The 22,988-nt window shown below is 41.6% G+C and overlaps 1 protein-coding gene across 9 annotated transcripts in view; it reads left to right on the top strand.

The window, feature by feature from the left end:
• Window positions 1-11,370: 11,370 nt before the first annotated feature.
• Window positions 11,371-22,988, top strand: part of Plagl1 (PLAG1 like zinc finger 1) — a 39,940-nt gene continuing 28,322 nt past the window's right edge. For 5 of the 9 annotated variants that reach the window (XM_029482242.1, XM_029482237.1, XM_029482243.1 and 2 more), the window contains exon 1: window positions 11,371-11,633. The gene's annotated coding sequence lies outside the window, so the exon portion shown is untranslated. Of the gene's footprint in view, window positions 11,634-12,381; window positions 12,420-22,988 lie in introns of all 9 variants that reach the window. The other 4 variants (XM_029482238.1, XM_029482245.1, XM_029482240.1 and 1 more) reach the window with 3 other exon arrangements.

Raw genomic sequence — 22,988 nt, forward strand, 5'->3', positions numbered from 1 at the left:
TACAACACATGGACACACACACATATATACACACACATATATACACACAGAGAGATGCACACAGCACTACACACACACACACCCCACACTCATACAACACATGGACACACACACATATATACACACACATATATACACACACAGAGATGCACACAGCACTACACACTCACACACAGACATACACACAAACACCACACTCACATACATGGACATACACACAGATACACACAAACACCACACACTCACACACAGATACACATACACGCATACACTTACAGGCACATGTACAGGACACACATACAGCCAAAAATACCACAGACGCATACACACACACATATGCACACACACAGACACAAACACCACTCTCACACACATACATATAAGCACTGCAACACAAGCACACACACTCACCCACATGCACAGACACACAGACAGACACACACATATACACACACAGGACACACACATATATACACACAGACACAAATACCACAGTCACACACACAGCCACACACATACATAAACACATGAACACACACATAGACACAGACACACATGCACAAACACCACACACACATAGGTATGCATATACACACACACAAACACAGATACACACACACCCCACGCATATACACACAGACACACAAAACCATCCACTCATATACACATACACAACACACATACACACACATTTCATATTTCTTCTCCCTGCAAAACTGTCCTCTGAGGAGCAGAACAGATACTGGAATGCTCACCAAGAGCAATAGTACAGAGTACTTGGTAGGTTATGTACAGGCAGTTAATAAAACCCTAGAATAACAACTAAAATTCCCTAAAAAAATGTTCAGACAAAGTCAAACTGGTAAAGTTTCTTACCCTGCCTACCCTTTGACGTGATTAATTCAACCACAAGTGTGAAGTCCTTTTCTGGCCAGCTTCAGTTAGTGAACGCGACACATGTGGACGCACCAGACACATTGTCTGGGTGACTCATTGCCTACTTAGTGTCCATTCCTGCCCTCTACCATCATGCTTCTGTCATCCTAATGGTTTTGTGGAGGAGTGTAGTGCAGGCTTCAACTAGATTACCAGTGGAGAGGCTGCCGGAAGTTCTTTCTTCTATACTTAGCAGCCTCTTATGTCCCAGGCTTGTCTGTCTGCTCTGACAGGGAGCCTTAAACAGCAGCATAATTTGTGACAGTTTTGCCGGCTGGGAGTGCAGCAAGTGTGACCCCGTAGGCCCCCCTGGTTTGCATGCAGTGGGCTTTGGTTGGACAAGGAAGGGTAGGGGGCTAGGTGGGAGCAAGCTGGCTCTGTGGTGTCCCTTCCTAAGACTCCAGTCCCATCCTGAGCTTCTCTTCACAGTCGCTCAAGGGCTCTGGCTCCAAGCAGTGTCACCCTGGGGGTTCCTACTTGGATTCAACAATGTGAGGGGCGGAGGGATGTGTAAGAAACAATTCAGTAAGATCTGGCGGGCAACACTGAACACAACTCTGTTGGGAATTATGTCTGCATTTGTCCCGGGCCCTCTGGGAAATTCTGAACAGCCTGAATTAAGGAGCATCCTAATTAGATGTACATACACATCTGACCGGAGGGATTCTGTGGTCTGGAAGTCTTTCTAAGTAAGGAGCTGAAAGAATAGTATAATATAGCTTTCTGCTCCTTCCTTGCGTGATGTATGTATGCTTATTTATTTCATTGAATAGGTAGATTAGATTTGTGACTGCCTCACCTTGAATTCCTCAGCATATATTTCCTAGGAACAGTGACATTCTCCTGAATAACCACAGAGCCGTTATTTATCCTCAGGAAACTCAACCCAGTATTCAATGGACAGTGCACACTCAAATCTATTTAGTGTTTTGGTGATGAAAGCGCATTAAAACAAGCAACCCGGAAGTCGTTTGGATATTGAGTGTTAGTTTAGTGTTGTGAATCTCATTTACTCTGGAATCGCAGACTTGTTCTCTTTGTAAATGATGTTTTTTTTTAAGTCTAAACTTTTTTATGTACTTCAATTTTGGTTTGCTAATTACTCCATCATTTAAATACTGAGACTATGTTTTCTTGCAGGAGTGTTATGGGTGTGAGGTACTTCCTTCAGCATCTTGATTTAGGAGGTATGTGTAAATTGTTAATTTGATATTATGGATGATGCTCTTAAAAAAGTTTGTTCCTGGGATAATATAAATCTGGGTTAGAGTAGTAGGGATCAATTTTGATTTCCATTGTTCTGTTTGTATAATCGACACTTGAAATTGTATATGTTGGGTGAAACATGATATATGCACATCCTGTGGAATGGCTACACCAAGCTATTTTATATACCTTTATAGTGAGAGAGCTTAAAACTTATTATCTTTTATTTTTTAAGATTTATTTATTTCATGTATGTGAGTACATTGTTGCTGTCTTCAGACACAACAGAAGAGGGCATTGGATCCCCATTACAGATGGTTGTGGGCACCATATGGTTGCTGGGAATTGAACTCAGGACCTCTGGAAGAGCAGTTAGTGCTCTTAACTGCTGAGCCATCTATCCAACCCAAAACTTATTAATACTTCTATTATTTGTTTGAGAGGGTCTCATGTATTCCAGACTGGCCTTGAACTCACTATGTAGACAAAGACAACCGTGATCCTCCTGCCTTCACTTCCTAAGGACTGTGTTTATAGGTGTGTGTAGCAGAATTTTCTCCTAATTAATAAAGACGACAAGAAACCAATTACTGGGTGAGGAGGAGGCGGGCCTTGGGTCCGAGAGAGGAAGAGGGAAGGCAGGAGACAGGCACCTACTTTTGAGCGGTGGGAGCAAGGTGGACAGGATGTAGGCCGTGGATTGTTAGGTCTGGTGGCAGAGACCATCAGGAAGATTTCTGACATTGAATACTTGATGAATTTAGGATGATAGATTCCGTGCCCAGCGACTGTGTTATCTGTTGATTCTAAACAAGGATTGCCTGGTGTTTCCTATTTTGTGGTGACTCAAATGGGCTAAATAAAGGGAAAGAACTTAGCAGAGTCAGAATTCAGCCAGGCTTTGGCACGGGAAGATTGGGCAAGGAGCTCCAGGGGAAAGGTATTGAGTGGAGTGCAGGCTGGCGAGAGCAAACCCACAGCTGCCCGTGGGGACCAAGAGAGCTATCGGAGCTCCGGAAAGGCTTTGGCTGAGGAAGACATATGGTCTCGGGCTGTGTGCTGGGCTGGGAACAGACGGAGACAGCCGGCCGGTGCCAAGCCGGCAATAGCGTGGATGATTTTTTATTTATTACATGCAACAGGTGTACAATGCCATGCTTGGATTACACGATGCTGAGGATGAAAGCCAGGGCTTCATCATGCATGCAAGCATGCGAAGCTGGTCTCTACCAGCTGAACTACAGCCCCAGTCCTCTTTTAGTGATTTTCTTTTATTGATATCTGGTGCTATATAGCTAAAATCCTGTAACCTTTAATCCATAGAGCTTCAATCCTATACCTTATAGGCTCCTGGTTATAATCCTTTTACTCCCATGAGTCTTATTTCTCATGTTGTGCATGTAGGTGAGGTCATGTGGTACTTGCTTCTTTGTGCCCAGCCTACACACTTACAAAATCTTCAGTGTTCTCTTTAAAGGTGGAAGGCTATTCCATGCTACCTTGATCTGTAGATCAGGCTGTTCTTGAACTCACAGAGATCCATGTACCAAATACTGGGACTAAAGTTGTGCACTACCTATGTTGTTGGACATAGTGCTGCTGTGAGCATGGAGTACAGATGACTCTTCCACACATTGATTTCATAGCCTTTGGATGTGTGTTCCACATAGGAAGGATTTCTTTCTTTTCTTCTTTCTTTCTTTCTTTCTTTCTTTCTTTCTTTCTTTCTTTCTTTCTTTCTTTCTTTCTCTCTCTCTCTCTCTCTCTTTCTCTTTCTCTCTTTCTTTCCTTTCTCTCTCTCTCTTTCTTTCTTTCTTTCTTTCCTTCTTTCTCTCCTTCTTTCCTTTCTCTTTCTTTCTTTCTTTCTTTCTTTCTTTCTTTCTTTCTTTCTTTCTTCTCTCTCTTTCCTTCTTCTCTCTCTTTCCTTCTTTTCCTTCTCTCTTTCTTTGTTTCACCTGTAATTATATTACTTGTAAGAAATAGATGCCTTTCTTATCCTTGCTATCTATACCTCAAAGTGGAAATGGTACTAATTTTAAGTTCTTTTAAAGGTAGATTCTAGTAAGTCTCTTCCCAATAAAAATTACTCTTCCCCCTTTTGGTAACACCGTAATTCTGGTTTTTTGCAAGGATATATAGGCTAAACTATATAGACTACAAATATTCCATCCAATTTACCCTAGTAGTTTATAGTCAGCTTTGGGTGCTTAGCAGTTGTCTCATCTTAGGCCTTTCATTCTGGGTCTGTAAGTAGGGTCTTCCTCAATTTAGCTTGTGCAAATTCCAGATTTCTGTTTTGTTTTTTCACCTTGGGGTTGGCTTCCTCTGAAGTCCAAAGATTTAGCTGATGGTTTATCAGCCCTCACAGTTTCTTTCCTCCCCAATACTGTTTTGTTGGGCCCTCAGTTTAACTACCAGTCCTCTACCCATTTCTCAAAATTATTTCTATGTGTGCATGTGTATAAATGTGCACTGTGTATGTCTATGGAGGTGAGGACAGCGTGGTCTGTCATCCTTTTGTGCCTCACACTTTTTGAGACAGGGTTTCTCTTGTGGCTGGAACCTTACCATGTAGACCAGGCTAGCTGGCATATGCTTGTGTGCATGTGTATGAGCGCAAGTGTATGTATGTGTGTGTGTGTGTATGTGTGTGTGTATGTGTATGTGTGTATGTATGTATATGTGTGTATGTGTGTGTGTGTGTGAGTGATCTTAAAGATTTATTTATTTATTATATGTAAGTACACTGTAGCTGTCTTCAAACACTCAGGAAGAGGGCATCAGATCTCTTTACGGATGGTTTTGAGCCACCATGTGGTTGCTGGGATTTGAACTCAGGACCTTTGGAAGAGCAGTCAGTGTTCTTACCCGCTGAGCCATCTTACCAGCCCGTGTGTGAGTGATCTTGATCATATCAACCGATGTGGGAAGTCTGGCTCCTTTTTGGGGGGAGCATGGGGTCTTGTACTGTGTGTGGAAAGGGGGAGCAGAAAAACAGGCAAGCATGCATTCATCTGTTTCTTTGTATGTTTTTTTAAATTTTTAAAATAATTTAAAAAAATTTTTGTAATTGCAGATGCAAATATGACCAGCCATGAGGAGCTGCAACTTTGAACTGTGAGCTGAAATAAACCTATTTCCAACTAAGCTGATCTTGTCGAAATATTTTATTGCAGAAACAGTAAGAGAAGCCAAGACATGCAGTATGTTTCCATGTAATTTCTTGCATACAGAATGCTGTTTTATTTATTCCTTTAGGACTGTTCAGAACAGCAGTGCGTTTCATTGCTGACATTTGAGCTTCTAGTTTGGAACTAACCTGAACACTTGTGTGTAAGTAGTTTTATAGACACAGTATCTTTTCCCTTAGCCAAATAAGAGTCGGGGTCCTGGATTATAAGGCAAACACATGTTTAGCTTCATAAGGTAATTTTACAGCCAGACATGTGGTTTATGCATCTTACCCCCATACAGGAGCATTGCCTGAGTTAGAGGCTAGTTTGTACTCCTTGAGTTTCAGGAGAAACACAGAGAAAGGAACTTTCAAACAGCCTCATTGTCTTTCCTTTTAGGGATGTTTCCTTTTAGCTGCTGTTTTTCCTCATTGTTGCTAATCTTAGCTCTGTCAGTCTCCTCCCCTCCCCCATAGCTGTACTGGTAGGCATATAGAGTTACTTTGATTTAGCTTTACTTTGCACTGGGGAAAGGATTTTAAATGTCTTTTGCACCACTGCTAGTTAAGATCTATGCCCTCTTTGGTCCTCTTCTTTTCACACATTTTGATCGATCATTTTTATTTCATTCTTAATTATATGTTGAACCACATGAGTCACTCAAATATTTGAGTCCCACATCAGAGGTCTGTATTGTTGTCTTTTCTCCCAGTATAAGATAGGTCTTTTATATGTTCGTGTGTGTGTGTGTGTGTGTGCATGAGTGTGTGTTTGTAATCTTGATTAACCGATGTAGGAAGACTTGCTCATTTTTTGTAGCTCATTTTAGAATTCTATTCTTCTTCAGTGGTCTCTTTTGAAGAAGGGAAGACTTTATTTTCAGTAAATCTGCTTACTGATTTATTCTTTCAGAATCTTTGTTTTGTATAACATTCCAAACAGCCACCTGCCCCACGGGTTTCTTCTAGTTCAGATTTGCCGGAAGTGAGTCATAAGTATCAGATTTTCCAGGAGCCACAGGAAAATACTGAGAACCACGTCTTTTAGGAAACTCAAGTCATCTATTTTATTCAAACTAATATACCTAGAACATTATCATTTTAACATGAAGTCAGTATAAAATTACTTTTCACAGTGTTAGGTGTCAGAGACACGCAGGTGTCACAACATGCCTGTGGAGGTCAGAGGGCAACTTTGTAGAGTCAGTTCCCACTTTCAAACTGGGAATGGACCAGAGGTCGTCAAGTTTGCATGTCATGAGCCTTTATCTGCTGAGCTACCTTGCCAGTCATGATATGAAATTGTCGATGAGACACTACATATCGTTTTTAAAGCTAGAGTCCTTGAAAACTGAACTTTAATCTTCACAGGTGGCTCGTCTCAGTCTGGACTAGACAGTTAATGTGCTAAAGAGACTAGTGGCTATTACAATCAGTAAAGCGGTTTGGGAAATTATGTATTGCTTGTGTTTTATGTTGATCTGTGACCTACTTTGGTTTCATTTTCTTATTTTAAATATAAGCAGAAGGGCNCCCCCCCCCCACACACACACATAAGCAGACAGTTCCCACACCACTATTTCTCTTTCCAATTGATTATCCTTCTGCCAAAAATCAACAGGTTTTAATCTGAGAGTGATGGTCCTGTCAGTCACCCTAGCCCTCGGGAGGCAGAGGCAAGCATATAAACAGTTCAGGATCATTCTCTGAAACATATCAAGTTCAAGGCTAGCTAACATGGAGTGTATGATACCCTGACTCAAACAAAACAAAACAGTTTCTGGATTCAATATTCTGTTTCCTTTTTTCCATGCTGCTAGTGCCCTCCTTGTCTTGGTTTTTATAGTTTTGTGTTAAGCCTTAAAACCAGAACTTCAGCCTCCCAATTATCCCGTGTTCTTCATTTTTTCATCTTTTTCCTTTCTCTTCCTCCTCCCTCTTTACTCTTCCTCTCTACTTCCTCCTTTACCCTCTCTTCCTTTTCTTCTTCTTCTTCCTCTTCCTCTTAAGGAACACCCATACCTATTATTTTAAGGTGATTTTCCCTCCTCTATGTTCTTTTCCTATAAAAGTTACAATCCATTCATTACAGTTCTACAAGTTAGAGCTGGATTTTACCTGCTGTGGAGGATTAAAAGACAACACTCTTGCCAGGTGGTGGTGGTGGTGACACGTCCCTTACATCCCAGCACTTGGGAGGCAGAGGCAGGTAGATCTCTATGAGTTTACTGTCATCCTCATCTACAAAGCAAGTTCCACACCTTCCCAGACACACCCATGTCCATGTCCTAATCCTTGGGACTTGTGATTTTATATATATATATATATACCACACACACACATACACATACATATACACACACACACACACACACATATTTGTATATGTATGTATGTATGTATGTATGTATGTATGTATGTATGTATGTATATGAATGATGGCCAGGGAATCCATAGGTCTAGTTTTGAGAAGATTCCATAAGGAAATATCAGATAATATACTTGTGTTAAAGTAATTCAGGTGAAACCTTATTCCGATGCAATGACAAGTGTCCTAAAAGGATCACAATGGAGCCACAAGTCAAGAAGACTCCCTGGAGATGGAGGCAGGAATAGGTGACAGTGTAACCATTAAGCCACAGAACAGCTACCAAAACTTGCTAGAGGCAAGGATGAATTCTCCTCAAAGGCCACTAGAGGGTGCACGTGATCTTTGCTGATACTTTTAAACAGCCGACTTCTTGCTTCTCGAGTTGTGAGAAAGTAAGATTCTTGTTTTGAAGCAGCCATTTGTGGTAATGTATTGTGACAACTATAGGAAACGAGTCCACCCATTAGCAGGCCGAGGAAGGTCCCCTATAGTTCTACGGTTTGTTTTCAAGAATGAATGTCAGATTTTGCTCAGTGTCTTTTCTACATGACTGAAAAATGATACTGTCGCCTATTATTTGGTTATTGTGTTCATATTTTGTATCAACTGTCTGTTCCCATGGTGTAAATATTAGAAAGTTCATAGCTGCTAGCCCCTATAAAAACAGTCCTGATAGTGAAGTGTTCTGACACGTTACCATAGTGTAAATCAGCATCAATTGTCTTGATTTTTATTTGAGAAGGAAAACACACACATACATGCACACACACACACACACACACACACACACACAACTTTTTCCCCCTGCTAGAGGCTTATGTAGCGCATTATGGTCTTGAACTCCCTTGTAACCAAGGAAGACTGAATTCCTCGAATACCTAATCCTCTTGCTTCTACCTCTTAAGTGCTAGGGTCATAGTCATGAGCCACCATGCCTGACCGATAAAGACATTTTAAGAATTCAGCAAAGAGTCCGTGGAATGAAATGGCACTCGGAAGTACTTAGAAAAAGCACAACTGGTTACAGGGTTTCTGACTGTCAGAGAGACTGCTGTGGAGAGACCCCCGTGGTTCAGTTTTACCATGAGAGATGCTTTTGACATCTGTGGTATTTCAAAAATGAGAGGGTTTCTTGAGAAAATGTCACGTGTTGTTGCTTTTGTTTTAGTTTTTGTTTTTTTACATATAGACTTGATGACACTTCTGAGGTGTAGCCTTGCAGCCATGTAGCACAGAAGCCATCCGGTAGGAGCTGTGCAGTACCCCGACCCCACCCATTTTAGTGATTCACCATCTTCTTCCCTGGTTTCTACCTTGTGAGGATTTATTTACAACCTGCGTCCTAAAACCCTTTGGGGATGTGTGTTTCTGAGGGAAAGCTTAGCTGACACAGCTAACAGGGAAACCAATTCACATCTAGAAAAAAAACTCTGAAAATAGCTTAATAGAAAAAAAAAAGAGGTTTCCTATGATTTATTATCAACGAGAGATTCCTGTATAAGCATATTTTAGGGAAGCATGAGAAAGTCAAAATTAGACCACCCAAGGGAAAGAAAACAGCATATAAAATAACCAAGGAAAGAATAAAAAAAAAAAAACCTCTTCTCTTATTTTTCTTTTCTTTTTTCAAACAGGGTCTCACTGTGGCTGTCTCAAGTATAGATCGGCCTTGAACTTTCCCACCCTCCTGTTTTTGCCTTCTGAGTGCTGGGATTACAGATTCTCATAACCTGTCCCAAACGGCATTCTTACAGTGTCCAATTTGAGAATTGATAGCAGAGCTAAGATGTACTCAAGTGTCATGTGTGTACAATATGCCTATGTCCATCCCATCTTCCTGCCCCTTGGAGACACGGTGAAAAAAACCTATTAGATTAAGCCTTGAGAAGTCTCGAGAATCTGCCACACTGGGAGTCAGTCAGGACCATCTTTATGAAGAGTCCAGGAAGTGGAACACTTTAATTCTGCTATTCAGTCCGCCTCCTGGGGTGCTACGCTCTGCTGACAACCCCAGTCCCAGTTCATGGGAGGTGCTGGTTCAGTTGAGGAGTCTAGGCTTTACCAGCGAGGAGGGCTGAGTTGTCTAAACAAGCTGTATTCCTAATCTTAGCTGTTTCCATGTGCACTCTTCCTCCCAGGCCTCCACGCCTTGAAACCTAAAGAATTCAACGGAAAAAAAAAAATAGTCTACAAAAACAACACTAAGGCCTCCAACGGAAGCTGGTTCAGATATAACATGAATGGAATATTATGTTCTTGAAAGAATGTAACTCAAAAATTAAAAATCATGCTATACGTGGGACCGGGGTAGGGGTTGGGAGAGCAGGCTGTTTGGTCCCTGATAAATAATTCTTTGGGCATTCAAGCAGAAAAACCAAGTGACCTCTGAGAAAAGCTTATGTAGGATTCAGGCCTTCGCATGGAGATCTTTCGTCAGTAAGGCAGGTGGGCATAGTGTTGCAAGTATGTACTGCCAGCATTTTAGAGAGGCAAAGGGATTAGGAGTTCAAGGCTAGTCTGGGTACACAGTGAGTACAAGGCCAGCCTGGACTACATGAGACCCCTGGTTGTTCTTTTGTTGTTGTTTTTTAATCTGTGAAGAAACTGATTTTGTGTTCTGTTAGGTTTTGCAAAATTTGGGTTCAAAGTACCAAGGTTTTGTTTATCTACATGTAAAGATAAAAGCCTATTTTCCCGCTAACGTGGAAGTCACTTATACTTAAGAAAATGGCTAAGGGAAAACATAGCCAGCTTCTCTTACTAGATAAACGTAATCTAGGAAAGGCTTACTGTGACCATCACATTCGTTAAATCTGGAGTTAAGATTGAACATGTAGCTGCTAATACACCAAAGGCAATATAAACATCGGTGGGAAGTTGAGTCTGGGTTAGGATAGGAGAAAGAGTGCACGGAGACTAACCTTCTCACTCTCACTCAGGAGATGGCGAACCTGAAGCTTCCGGAAGCCCTGTTCCGTACTTTTTCCACTGTATGTTCACAGATCCCCCCTTTAAGTAGCTGTGTCTTACAAGGGCGAAAACAAATGCTGGGGATTCGCTTCAGTCTCTTTCTTAAAACTCAAAACACTATAACATATTTTAAATGCCTTTAAAGTATTGGGTACTGCGAGCCTTTGGCCACAAAAATTGCTTCCAAGCTGTCTTGTTTTTTCGCTAGTCAACAGGGAGAATAAGGTTTCTACAGGGGCTGTCATGGGGTATCGACCCCCAAAGCTGTTAGAGCCCTCTGTAGCCCACACCAGCCGTGGTACCATTGCCCATGCCAAGTTCCTTGGCCTCTGGCTTACAAGGCATCCATCCCCCACCCCCTAACCAACACCACATCTCTGCCCAGTTTCTGGTTTGCGTTGTGGCCGAGGGTGGATCATCTCGCTCTGCGATGGAGCGATCAATACTCCACGCAGATTTTCAGACTGAGTTGAGGCTACCTGCGCCAACGCGGCACCTAGGAGACCTTGGCTTTGCGCATACAGCCGATGAGTCACCGCTGGGCTGCGTGGCTGTCCTCCCCCACAGACCCCCAGAGCCCCAACGGGGCCTCCTCCTCACACGTGACACTGGGGTGGGGGGAGCAGCTCCTCTCGCTGCCCCGCCCGCAGCCTCGTCCGTGCAGCCATCCCCTTGGCTGGCGTGTTGCGCGGCAAAGCCCACAGCATCGGCGATTTGTCACTCAGCTTGGGCTGGGACCGCCCCAAGCCTTGATTTAGTCGGGGCTGGGGCGTTCTCCAACCTCACTCGCCTGGCAGGCGGGAGAACGCTTGGGGAGTTGCGGCCGCGGGCACCAGGCTCGCGGCTATCGGGAGTGGAGAGCAAGCGGGCATCTCCTGGGCGCCGTCATGGCTGCTTAGGCTGCGCCTGCCTGCGGATCGCGGATCCAGGATCGGAGATCTGACGGCGACGCCTGAGTCCTGAGTCCGGCTAGGGTAGGTAAGTAGTGACAGCCGGGTCCATTGCATGGCATAGCCATGCCAAGCGGCGGGATGGGTTGCCGCGCTGAGCGCAGACAACGGGGTCCCGGGCCCTTCGGGCTCCGAGGTGGTAAACTCTGAACCTGGGTGCCCCAGCTGCAGCCAGAGATGCAGCAAAAGGCTCCGGGTTGATCCAAACGGGCACTCGTGCCGCGCTAGCTTTCACCCATGTCCTGCCCGTGCGCTATGCGGCACTTAAGCGACGGTCCTTATAACCTGGTGACACTTGGAAGTTGCTAACACGCTAAAAAGTCGGGAAGAGGTGATTTGTGTTCCTTTGGGGAAAATAGACTTATTCGGATGCTTTAACAATAACTGAGCACTGTCGCTTGTGCTCTTAAACTTACTTGAAAATGCTGGACTCCTAAGAATTCCTGGGAGAATTCAGAGCGCAACTTGTGTACTTTTCTCCAGTCTCCACATCAACTTTAAGGTCGCTCGCTAGTAAGGGTTTTGGCTTTGTACCGAAAAAAGGGCTCCAAAAATGTTGGGAATCCCCCTTGCAACAAATGTGTTACTTTGGTGTTTTAGGAATCGAGTAAAAATTAAAAATAGAAATGTCCCAGAGTAGATTCTTCTTCTAGGAATCTTCAGCTAACCTCACCCTCCAAGGCAGCGGCTGTTAGCTCTCTGGGGCCTCGCCCAGGTGCTGCTCCCCGAAGCGCGCCCCCCATTCTTTCCCCTTCTCTCTGCGTTTTAATCCATAGGTCTGGGTTGGAGTCTGTGCCTGCTTCCTTGGCGTGTGGTAAGTGATTAGTATTTTAATGACGTATGAAAAGATAAAATGTGTTGTTTTGCGGTTTTTGCTCTGATACAGTGGGAAAAATTTATACTAATAAATGAAAACGTTCACTTAAATAAAAAATCACAGTTGACGACATTTGACAGATGCATTTTCTGACCTTGCTGTCCCGTTCCTCAAACTACACGGAGCAGCGCGCTGTTCCAAACATGAAGCCCGTATTTGGAAGTTGTGAAATCATTTAAGGAGGCAGTGAAAAGAAATTGAAAACCACAAACCAAGAATTTTAAAGTGTCAGACTGTGTCTCAAGTCAGAGGGGTCTTTGTTTTATGCGCCCCCCGCCCCCCACCCCCCGTTTATACACACAAATGTATGTAATGTTGTTCAAAAATGTCATTTCTTACTCTGAGTCATGGTCAAAAAAAGTTTAAAAGCCACTGCCCTAGATAAATTTTCATATGCACCAGAGAACAGGTACGAGAAGCCTTACTGTGTAGTACCACAAAGCTGGTTGACGCCTTCATGTCCGCCTGACTGGGAAACATAAATTATGTACCAGTCATAAAAGGGAGCACAGTATAGGAGCAAATAAGCCAGTTTTGTGTTTCTGTACAGACTCCTCTCGGTGTTGAGGGGAAGAAATAAAAACACCTTACTGAATATTGCATGATTTCGCCTATGTAAAATTCAGAACCTGGCAGGCAAAGCTATTGTTTAGGGACCCACAGAGATATTAAAAGTCATAAAGGGAAAAATGTAAATGAATGCTATGAACGTCAAGTCCGTGGTGGCCTCCCTGGGGGAGGAGGAGGGGTCAGAAGGTGTGAGTGAACACTAAGAATCCCCGTGATTCTGGGAACTGCCTCATTCCCTGACCACTGGACAGTGACCTGAGCCATGTTTCAGGATTAATAACTATCAATGATACATGTAGATCTGTTACCCCACCCCATCATCAGTATATTAAAGAAAGGGAAGAAGCCCAAATACAGGGCTTGAAATCTCATATTTTCCATTGCGTCATAAAGATCAGGGAGAGTTACCTAGGTAACATAACAGCATTAACATCTTATTTCATTATTTTTCTGGTGGGCACATTGCTATTCATTAAATCCATCATAGGTTCCTATACATTAAACATTTTAATATATTTTTAAAGAACTTAAGAAAACTGAAACCATTCAGTGTGCACTTTTTAAAAGTAACTTTGGTGTTGATTGGACATATTTTATTTAGCCATTAAGCTCAGATGAGGTTTTGTTATTAAAAATGTAAAAACTGCAGAGGTAACAAACCACACAGATTTTGTAACCCCTCACTCCAGGCTGTAAAATGCTGGCATGCTGTGTTTATTTCAACTTCAGTTATTCCATGGCTCCAGGCCATATTTCTTGTGCTCCACGTGTAACTTTATATTTTATTATGTTACACGCTTCTACATTACAGACCAGGACATTTCCAACACTGCAGACATTTCTCTTGGGAAACATTGTTCTGGATTCAGGTCATGGTTGAAGAAACTTTCGGATAATAAACAGACATTCATCTTTGTGATGTGTGTCTTGATTTTTTTTTTATATGAAAAACTTGGCTGTTAATGAAATTGATTCCACAATGATTTCTAAAGTGTTTCCAGTTTGTATCTTGTCAGCAGTTCAGGAACGCACGTAGATGTGTATGCTTTGCTTATGTGGTGGAGATAGTACAAGATAAACAACATTTGATTTGATTTGATTTGATTTTTTTTTTTTTAACTTGGAAAGACGCTGTGCCAGGGACTTGGTGCATCCCCCTCTGCCATGGGCACTGCTCGGATGGGTTTGGGCTTGCTTCTAGGCTCTGTACCCATTTGTCATCTGAAAATATTACAGTTTTTTTATACACTGTTGCTTTATAGATACTATGTCGTTCTGTTGAAGAATTGAAGATGTTTTCATTATGGAATTTTTTTTCTTTCCCTGTTTGAGAGGTAGTCTCTAGTTCCAACATGGAGGGCTTGGCAAATTCCCCTCCTGTTACTGAATCTTGATTGGCACTGCAATTAGCACATGTATCTTGTTTGCTTTTGAGAGTGGCTTTAGTGTCTTAATTGTTGCTTGTATCATGATGAAGGACACGTAATCAGAGGCTTTCTGGGGACAGTAATATATGTATTGTGTGCATACGTGTGGCTTGACACTTTTACCTAAGGTTTCTTTTTCAAGCCTGGGAAGTTTTACCCTTGATTTCATTCTCCCCTGAGCTCCTACTTTTTTCTAGGAGCCATAGTTAAATTAAATATTAAAATTTCTCACACGTTTTTAATCTGGCATTTATATTTTTATCCATGCTGAATTCTGGATGTTATTTCTTTGGATCCACATGCTAGCCACCAAACTTGCTCCTTTCTTTAAATTGAGCTACAAGCTCCTCGCAAATACAAACCGTGGAAAGGGCAAAGACGAAAGGGTGTGGCCTGATGTGATGTCCTCATGGAAATGCCTGTGTGGCATCCCTGCCCCTTCCCAGTGAGGACCACCCTCCCACTGACTGTCCTGACTTCAGTCACCATGAACTTGAGAAATATACTTTTTTGGGGTTCACATTGTGTTATTGAGAGCCATCTAATACTTCATCAGAACTTTGTTTTCCCTTTATACACGGGACTGGCAAACTGTGGCTTATTAGCCAATTCTAGCCCATTCCATATTTTCATACAGCAACCTTTATTGGAACAGTGCCAAACTCCGTTTCTCTATGGAACCATCAGACCCACAAAGCCTAAGGTATTTACTTTCTGGCTGCTAGGGGGAAGTTCATTTGCTCCAGTATACATTACAAACACTTTATCCATTTGACATTTTTTTTTAAAATGAACATTTGACTTATTTTCCATATTGGACTGTTACAAATTAAATTGCTATAATGCTCTGTCTTTGTTTTAAAAAAATGAATTTACTTTCTTTCAATTATGCAAATGTGTGTATATATTTGTGGCGTTCCACAAAGGTAAGTGTAGGTACCTGCAGGAGCTGGAGATGCTGCCCTGGAGCTGAAGGACCAGTAGGTACTGGGAACTGGGCGGGGTACGCTGTGAAAAAGAGCACTGTTTGCTCTTCACTGCTGAGGTATATCTCCATCCCCTGATGTTTTTGGAACTCATTGGTGGAGATGTGTCTCTTAGTTACAGATTGAATGTCCCTAATCTTAGAGCCTAGTCTTTTTGAATCTTTGAAGCTTTTGGGTACCAATATGCCACAAGTGGAAAATCCCACACCTGGACTTAAATGATAAGTTTCAGTCAAATGCAAGTGAATAAAAATAGTATATAGATATGATATGCATCAAGCATATATGACCCCTAGCTGAGGGGGCTATACATTCTTACATAGCACCCCTGAGGCTCAGGGTTCAATACCCAGCCCTACAAATAAGGAAATAAATAAAAAAATAAAGTGCATTTTATATGCACACTTAGGTCCCACTCCAAAAATATCTTATGCATATTACAAATTTAAAAAATATCAAATGCTAAGGGACATACAATCTGCACAGCCCAAGAAGTTGAATTTATTTATGTAGGTTTGTTGCATTATCGTATTTATAATGAGTGGCATTTACTTTTTTTGCGGGGGGGCAGGTCATACTGGGTAGTGCTTGCTGGCCTAGAACTTAGTATGTATTCCAGGCCAACTTTAAACTCCCACCCCTGCCTCTGGGGGCTGGGACATCACAGATTCTCTGTGAAGAAGTGCCTGCTTACATATCTTGCTAATTTTAAAAATTTGTTCATTTTAATTCCTAATACAGTCTGGAAGGGCGACTCACTGGGTACCTGCTTACAAATTGTTATTTTTTGAGACAAGGTTTCCCTGTGTAGATCTGGGATGCTGCCAACTCCCCATGTAAATTAAATTAGCTGGCTTTGAACTCACGGAGGTCCACCTGCCTCTGCCTCCAGAGTGCTAAGATTAAAGGTGTGTGCCATCTGGCCTGTCAATAAATATTTTTTTGCCTCTGGAATTTAGTTTGTCATTTGCCTCACATGCTCTCATATTCCCATCTGTGTGTGTCTGTGTGTGTTTGTGTATGTGTGTGCCTGCATGTGCGTGCATGTGCGTGTGCATGTGCGTGTGTGTGTGTGTGTGTGTGTGCGCCCACGTGCATGCCTGTAAGTTAAAGCTTGAGTTTAGGGCCTGGTACGGGCTAGGAAATTGTTTTGTCACCAAGTTACACACACAACCTAATTTTAGTGGTGCCTAAATTGATGAGCAGTATTACTTCTATGAAGTCCAATTTATCAGGGTGTTTTGGGGGTGGGGAGCAGGTAATAGTGTTTATATGTGTCTTGCCCATATATGATTTTACAATCTCATTTGCCTGTGGCCTCTATGAGAAGGTCTGAATTTCTTTTTTTTTAGTCCTCACAGTGGACTTGTGATTATTGCTATTTGATCCTCCTGTATGTGTTAGGTCAGGATCAAGATGATTTTTTCCATGTGGGCAAGTCACTACTATCTAAATTAATTGCAAATAATCCATTTTTCATTGAATGATGACAGAATCTTTGTAGAAAAATGAAAGATCATGCAATTGGGTCTATTTCTGAATTTGTTCTCTTCCACTTAGATTGCTTTTCAATTCTCAAGTTAGTATCAGGCGATCTTAACGTGGTTTACAGTGAGTTGTTTTTGTTTTTGTTTTCTTGCACTAGGCATTAAAAAGGGAGCCTTGTGCTTATTTGACAAGCATTCATTCCACCACTAGGCTACTTTTCTAGACCTAAAGCCCTTGGTAAGGTCTTGTAGCTTCTGTGTGTGTGTGTGTGTGTGTGTGTGTGTGTGTTATATGCAGGTACACTTCCTTATATGGGCAAATATGAAGGCCAGAGGTCAGCATATGTCTCCATCTTGGTATTTGAGACAGGATCAGTGAACCTGGAGCTCACCCTTTGCTAGACTGACTGCCAGCAAGCCCTGCCCATTGGCCTGTCTCTCCTTCCACAGTACTAAGGTACCAGGCCTCACTTTTTATGTGGGTACTGGGGTTCTAAAGTCCTCATGGCTGTAAGCAAGCACTTTACCCACTGGGCTGTCTTTCCACCCTTGGATTTTTTTCATAACTTTCAATGAAATTCTTTGCATTTGCATATAAACTTTAGAGTGAGCTTGTGGATTTCCATTTTAAGAGTCTTTTGCAGTTTTATTTATGATTATTGTACTGGATTTACCAAATAATTTTTGGAAATTGTCCATTGACATATCCATTGACATAATAATGAATATAGACTGCATATCCATTTTATAAATTCTTTGATTACTCTTATTGTTATTTTGTAGATTACTTTGTAGAGGACTTGCACACTATTAAGTCTCATTGTCTTGCCAAATCACTCATTATTTGAGTAGCGTATATCTTTGGAAGGATTTCCTAAATGCATAATTATTCTACATGTAAAGAGAAAAATAATTTTATAAAGGGTGCCTAGCCTTAAAATGTCTGTTAAATGAGTTTTGGAGATTCTTGCCCATACAGTAAGGCAAGAAAAAGCAAACAGATTGGAAAAGTAAATTTAAACATTAAATTAAAAAATTATAGAATTATATAATATTATAAAATTTTTAGATTTGCCAAGGTAGTAGAGCATTCCTATATACTCTCTACCCACTTTCCTGTGTTAATGTCTTATAGATCTATTATACATTTACAAAAATAAGTTAACATTGGCATTCCTAATGCTGCAACCCTTTAATACAATTCATGTAGTGTACGTCCTCTACATGCATACCATAAAAGTATTCTTCTGTCACTTCATAACTGTAATGCTGCTACTGTTATGACTACCTTTTAATTTAGATTTGTGTACTTTCACAATTATGTAAATGGTCTAGATTTGGGTGTTGAACATCACAAGGTATTTACAGTTATGTAGATGGTCTAGATTCGGGTGTCAAATATCACAAGGTATTTACCCTCCCAATTTGTATCTTCTCTGGGGCCCCACAGTATCCACATCAACTAGTGATGTTTACCAAACCATGTAGTTGTTTGGTTAGGCAGAAACCATGGTTTCTGTTATGTTTCTCATTATTATACCACATTTCCCTGCTATCCAGTCTTGTTGTTAGAAGAGAGTCCAAATTCAAGAGATGAGAAGAATTTAAAATAATTTACAGATATATGTTAAAGCCACCAAAGTAATTAGCATTTTGAAGGAGCTATTTCGAGGTACTTTGATAATGTTGTGAACTCATGAGCATGTCCCTTCTCTCACCTTAGAACTGACTGTGTTTCAAGTTCTCATTCTCTTTACTTGAGGACAGGGATTAGAAACCAGTATCTAGGTACTAGGGATTCTCCTTTTGGCTGATCTCTCGATGTTTCTAAGCCAGCTCAGTGGTGATTCTATAGATGTGTACCCAACCTCAAACTTGTCCTGTGCCTTCTGTACCTACTGATGTCATCATATTTGCTTTTTTTTTGGTGTGATAAGGTGATGAATTTTATATAAATTCTACAAGAATTTTAGTGCTAGTTCTCCATGAAGGACCCTTTTGGGGTTTTTTAAAAATAGAGATAGCTTTGAACTTATAGGTTAATTTTAAAAGAATGGACGTATCTGTAACTTCTAGTCATTCCATTCACCCCGCCTGACTTTTTAAAAATGTCCCTGACTGGTCCTTTAAAGAGGACACATCCACACTTTGTTAGGTACCCTCTGGATCTTTATAATCTCACAATGTATATTTCCCTTTGTTTCCATGTTTCTAAAAATAGCCAGTTCCTCCATTGTAAATAGTCCTATACATTCTCAGAAATGACACTTATTCGTTATTTTTTCTAATGGCCATGTGCTGTTCTGTTCCTTTGTGTTTTTTCACTGGCTAGGGCAGCAAGCCTTAGCCATAGTGGCTGTGGATGTTCTTATCTTGTGTCTGAATTAAATGGAAGTGCTGTGCCTCACCGGTGCTCAGTGCTGTGGACTCATGAAAGATACTGATTTTATAAAGCCCACTCTCTAATCTACTAAATTGCAGAGCCCAGTGGCTTTCCTGGCTCGATCCCTTTGTGGCACAGTAAAATCTTGGGCAATTGCTTAGCTTCTCAGCATCTTCATTGTCCCACCCATAAAATACGGAAAGTGGGACTCTCTCCTGTGAAGTGGTGAGAATACTGGTGAGGGCTATGACCGTTCCTCTCCTCTAGGTCATGTTCAATTTATTTTCTCCTTTGACTTTTTAAGAATCTAATAGATTACTTTGTTCTAATTATTGCTTAGTCATCAGATCAGCTCATGTTAATTAAACCTTGGGCATATATCTATGATTGGAATTTAATATACTTTCTAGTGTGATACTTATGAATCATAAAGCAATTGTTCCTTGACTACAGCAAAGAACACAATGAATGATAGATTCCTAAAAGAGTATTGCACAAGAGCTTAGCAACTGACAGGGCACCCTTCCAGACTTTCGGAAGTGATTTTTATCTGAGTCTTTGATAAGATATATAGCTAGCTTTTGCATGCTCAAATTCAACACTTGCCTGTTTCGTGGCAAATCCCTGCTACACAAAGGGAAAATGAGTTTAGCTTATATTACATTAGCCATACATTGAGATTTCTTAATTTTGTGTTTAGAATTTCTACCATATATTCATTCACCAACAATATTTTGAGCACCTTCATGCCAGGCAATGCATTTTGCTTGTTTGAATCCATCCATGTCCGTGAGGACTTAGAGGTCAGTCAGTATTATAGTGCTGACTGGAAGATGAGCTTACCTGTACCAATTTAGGAAGACTCACTAATCTAGTTAATTGATAAAATTAAGCTTTGTAACCACCTCCTAGTTTTTTCATGCTCATCAGCCCCACAGCTTTAGGTCCTGGTTGTCCCGTATACTTTCCCTTGCTGTACAGTTTCCTGCCCTTCACATCATGAGGAATGACCACTTGCTATGACATTCTTGAATCCCAGTCCTTGTGAAAAGAGGTTCTTTGTTCCTGGCCTGGCCGTGGTCCCTCCTTGCTCACCCCCCCCCCCAGCTGTCTTTGCTGGTCTCCCCGTATCTGCTGCTTCTTAGACTGAGTCCCCCTCGCCCCCCTTCAGGTGGTCGCCACCTCACAGCAGTTCCAGAGGATTCTACTGGGCTAATGGATGTGTTCTTCCCTTTGCCATTTCCCCCTATGTTTAGTATATTCACCTCCACTAATTTGCAACCCAAACTGAGGGTTGGTCTGAGGCTATGTAATAATCCTTCTCGCTAGATCAGAACCCTATTATTTGTGATCCATGCTTAAATTGTTAGGTTTCATCATCCTTTTTTCTTTTAAATCTAAGTGTCAGTTCCAGCTGGTCAGGTTCTTAGAGATTCTGTCCAAACGCCCTGCATGGTACTTACCATATAAGACATGATTGCCAAATGGCTCCCACTATTAAATACCCATGATAATTGTGCTTGGTTTTGCAAGGTAAGTGAGTTAACTCTGTTTCCAATTGGGAAGAAACTCAGCAAAGAGAGCAAGAAACTTGCCCAACACCTTATAGTTAGTAAGTTGCAAGACCGGTTTGACTGATTCGAAAGCTTTTGCTTGTCCAGGCTGTATTGCCTTGGTGCTAAAAATACCTGGCTAAATAAATGAAATGACTGAGTAGAAATATTTACAGTAAAGCAGGCATGGAGAGGTGCCTCTGTCTTCCTTGTCAGTGTGCTGCTCCGACTCTGAGCTTTGAGACCATGCTGATTGTGTGGACTAACCAGTTCAGGCTTTCTTTAGATTTACCTTCTAATTTTTATTGTTCCTAATGGATGAGTTTTCAGTGTTCTTCACTGGGCTCAGACAAATGGGAAAAACCTCACCTTACTCCATATTTCATTGTTTCAATTTTTTACTTGTTTTTGTAGAGCTGAGATTCAAACCCAAGACCTTGAAAATGCTAGGTGGGTACTCTACTGCACACACCACCTTTAGCCCAGTTTCCCCTACTTTTTGGGTTTTTCTATCTTTGCCTTGCTGACTTTCAACAAATATTTGAGCTATCTTTCTTTCTTTTTTTTTTTTAAATTTTTGTGTTTGGTTTCTGCCAATATCCCAATATTTGTCACTTGCTTTGGAATGGTGACATGCAGCTGCCTAGCCACCAGAAGCATCACCTGGGCCTAGTAGATGAAAAGGGAATTGGGGCCTGCTTGGGTGGTTCTTTGGGAACTGTATTAAAGGGTCACAGCATCAGGAATCGTGGGAACCACTGAAATAGGGCCCAACCCTTCTGGGCCAGTGGGGTCTCTAGATGTAGTCTTAGCTGGGGTTGTACATAAAGATGTGATGGACTTGTTCTGTTTGTACCTAAGCCATCGACAGGTGGAAAATGTTGAAATGGAGACAAGCGGCTTACGTGTTTACAATGCTGTCTCTCATTCCCCATTGTGTATCTTAACAGGCGTAAATTCAGGGTTGTTTGTTTGTTTGTTTACAATACCACTACTATGGCTCCTGGTTGAGATGTTGAGAGCTGTGTAAGGCGGAGAGCTGACTGTTTGGCCAGCCTTCTGTGAAGTATGCCTGCCTTGCTCGCATGCTTTTAGGGTAATGCCTTGTTGTGCTCTAAAGAGACATTTCTAGAGAATTGCTTCCTAAAAGCCCATGGACAATGCTTGTAGCCCTTGAGGATGCCTTGTAGAACATAGTGATATGCCATTCAGCGTTAGGCTTTGAAATCCGCAATGTACAGGAAAATTAGGGACTCCTGACATCTCTTTTCAATTATAAAAATAATACAGATACAAACCTAGCCTGTGGTTTTGTTTATATATACCTAAGTTTATACCTAACAGTGTCACTGACTAAAGTGCAGCAAGTTTGAGACAGGATACCCCAAAGGAAGCAAAGTGTGTCTTCCTGGGCCCCGAGTCCCTCTGGGCATTGTTTTGGGCATCTTCCTGTTCTTAGTCATGGGTGGGAGGTAGGGTTAGAGAAATTACCTCACTTGGGGATGAACCATTTTTTAACTCACTTCCTACAAGTGGAAATGCAAGGGCCCAAGGGTCATTTTAACACTTCAACCTGAGAGGCCTCTGTCTGTGGCAGCACAACAGTCTTCCAAACTTGGATGGCTTCTTAGGTATTTATTTATATATTGTGTTTTCAGGCAGTCATGTGTGCAAAAAAACATACCCTTCATTTCTTTTCTTTTCTTTCTTTTTTTCTTTTTTTTCCATTTGTGGTATGGTCCTCAGATGGATGCCGTAGTTTTCTTGTCTCATATCTGTGGCTCCTCTTAGACTTCAATGAATTTGTCTGGGACTCCCTGGCTTCTTTTAGGAGCTTAGTCTTTATTTAATCCTTCCCCTATCACGTGAACTTATGCTCTTCACAATCTTCTAGACATTCTCTGTTAACTGGGTCTCACCACATAGTGAAAGCTGGCCTTGAACTAAGTGCCGGTCTTGCCTCAATACCCCCCCACCCCAGCCCATGCCTGTGAGACAGAATCCATGTTTTTATGAACCTGGCATAGTCGAGAGTGGTTAGTATCTCCCATAGATCCTGGGACGTCTCTCTTCAGTGAGATTGTGTAGCTGGAGAAGGTC

This window comes from Mus caroli, chromosome 10 (assembly GCF_900094665.2).
Source record: "Mus caroli chromosome 10, CAROLI_EIJ_v1.1, whole genome shotgun sequence".
NCBI classification, from domain to species: Eukaryota; Metazoa; Chordata; class Mammalia; order Rodentia; family Muridae; genus Mus; species Mus caroli.